The following is a 2589-nucleotide window of genomic DNA, read 5'->3' as shown; positions in this document are numbered from 1 at the left end:
GATGGTTGGATGGCATCACCAACTCAATGGACATGAGTTTGGGTAAGCTCTGGGAGTTGGTGATGGACAGGGAAGCCTGGCATTCTGAGGTCCATGGGGTCGCAGAGTCAGACAGGACTGAGTGACTGAACTGAATTGAAATGGTGAGACCCCTGCCCACCCCACCCCCCAGCTCCCCATCACATCACTGAAAGTATTTAAGCTGATGTTGGAAGGTACAAGGACTTCCTGGCAGGAGCTGAACCAGATCACCATATTGCCATTCTCCTGGGAAATGGATCATCCACCCTGTCACCCCCCAGCATCCAGCCTCACCCTCGCCTGACCCCACGCACGTGGCCAGTCTGCCTGAGCACCCTGGATCCCTTTCCCTGGGTAGTTTCTGCTCTGCAGCACTCAATCCCTGGTCTGTCTTATTTGAGGGTTTCTGTATGACCTTTCAGGTCCTCACCATCAAATGAAGAGGCTAAAGCTTCTTCTTGATGTATGCTAAGCTTCTTTCCAAATCTCAGATTTCTTAATTTTAATCAAGTCAGAATATAGCTTCCTGATTGTAACAGGAGATGGGAATTAAGTGAGCAACTTCAAGGCATATCAGGTTCCGTGCTAAGAGAAAGGCAGATTTAGTCGATGAGCTATGCTTATTGCTATACAAATTGAATTAGTAGGAAATGAAAGGGTCACCTGCTGGAGATGTCCCTTTGGCCTTGGTGGAAAAATGCTTTTTTAGACTGACTGCCTGGGAAAGCTTAAGTTTGTTGTGGGCACACCTGTCAGCCTCATTAGTGGGTTTTTTTTCTTTTTTTTCTTTCTACTAGATGCTTATTATCCTATAAATCAGCACAGAAGAGAGGGTTATGTCAAGCATTCAAGTGACCTCTGTACATCCCCTAACTCTTAGAAATTGTGGGCTTGTCTGGAAGGGGAGTGATCAGAGGCCTTTCTGCTCTTAGGTCTTAGAACCTTGAGTGGGATTTGCCTTCCTGGAGGCTTTATTTTTCCTTGTTGTATATCTCGGGCCTCAGCCTGCTCCTGTGACTTTGGGTCCTACCCCAAATCTCCCCTCTGGGATTCTTCTTAGCGCAGCTAGGGAGCAGCATACACCTGCTCTGTGGCCCTTTTTATGCCATCTCTGAAACTAGCTGTGACACTTTGGCATTGAACCATTTGATGACTGAAATATGGGAGGAATTAACAAAAGTGGATGTAACAGTGACTTTAAGCCTCACAGAGTTTAAGACTCAAAGCCTCTGACCTACTTTTCTTGCTTATTCCTGGTGGAAACTAAAAGCCTGTCATGAGAATGCACATCATGTGTGTGAACGTGTGTCTATGTGTATATATATAAATATATATATATGAAGATATTTATTTTAAAGAATTGGCTCACATGATTGTAGAGACTGACAAATGTGAAAGCTGTGCATTTGCACCATGTGGATGTATATAGATTTGGGGGGTTTCTTTTCAGTTAAGTTGGGATTCATCCTGGGTTTTTAAATATCTTTCCATGACAGTACATACAGATCTAAAAAGTGCTCTTAAGCAATTTCCGCTTCAAACTAATTCAGATAAACCACTGGTTTCTGTTTTCCTTATTAAGTATGCAGTTATATTCTTAGGCCCCACGAACAATCTTGGCTTACAAGTCAATCTGCAGCCACGTGGATGTGTCTACTATCATGGGTTGAGTTGTATGCTTACCAAGAGAGAGTTGCTTGTTCGCAAGCCTTTTTATGCCAGTTGTTCTTCTACTGTAGTTATATGATTTAACTAAATATGAGATAAATCAATGACATTTCAGTGCAAAATGAAAGAGCTGTTGTTCCTTCAGAAACTAAGTTTGATGTCTTGGGATTAAGTTTAAAGATGATCACTAAAACAAATTGCTAGCCAGGTAAAGAAAACTAAGACTATTAGGGAAAAAACAATAAAAACAGAAGGTTTTGTACTTGTTCCTCAAGTGTCTCTAAGTTCTCCATAGGCTAAAATAAAAATGAAGCTGGAAATCATATGTGATTATTAAGGGTGTGTTTTCTGTAAGAAAGGTGATGCAGAACACCAGTTATAAGATTTGTCCTCAAAGAAAAGCATAGGTCCAAATTTAGGAGATTGGCAGATTGATATTTGTATACATGTTTTAGATTAAAATAACACATTTTAGATAAGTCTGTGTGTATTATTTTGTGTAATCCTCTGCTTTAACTGCTCCTTCAAGTAGCTGGCCAATTTTCAACCCTGCCTGTGGGAGCTTCCACTATATGAAATGATAGGGGAAGGTACCATGGCATATCATCCCATCTCATGCTGTAATACACTATTCATGTTTCTACATTTACCCCCTCAAACTAGATAGTAAGAACAAAAGTGTATCAGGACAGCACACGACTTTTTAAGGTCATTTAGTGACCTTGTTTCTCCCTGTCTCCCCTCCCCACCATAACTACAGTGTCCTAGGTACTGCGGCAAGTACGTATACCAGTTCAGTTCAGTTCAGTCACTCAGTCATGTCCGATTCTTTGCGACCCCATGAACCGCAGCACGCCAGGCCTCCCTGTCCATCACCAACTCCTGGAGTCCACCCAAACC

General features: G+C 42.2%; 1 pseudogene; it reads left to right on the top strand.

The window, feature by feature from the left end:
* Window positions 1-2589, top strand: part of LOC105002025 — a 57050-nt pseudogene that overhangs the window by 45749 nt on the left and 8712 nt on the right.

The sequence above is a fragment of the Bison bison genome, unplaced genomic scaffold (genome assembly GCF_000754665.1).
Source record: "Bison bison bison isolate TAMUID 2011002044 unplaced genomic scaffold, Bison_UMD1.0 scf7180017864388, whole genome shotgun sequence".
Classification (NCBI taxonomy): domain Eukaryota; kingdom Metazoa; phylum Chordata; class Mammalia; order Artiodactyla; family Bovidae; genus Bison; species Bison bison.
The sequence above is the reverse complement of the archived record's forward strand: the minus strand, read 5'-3'. Positions and strand labels throughout refer to the sequence as shown.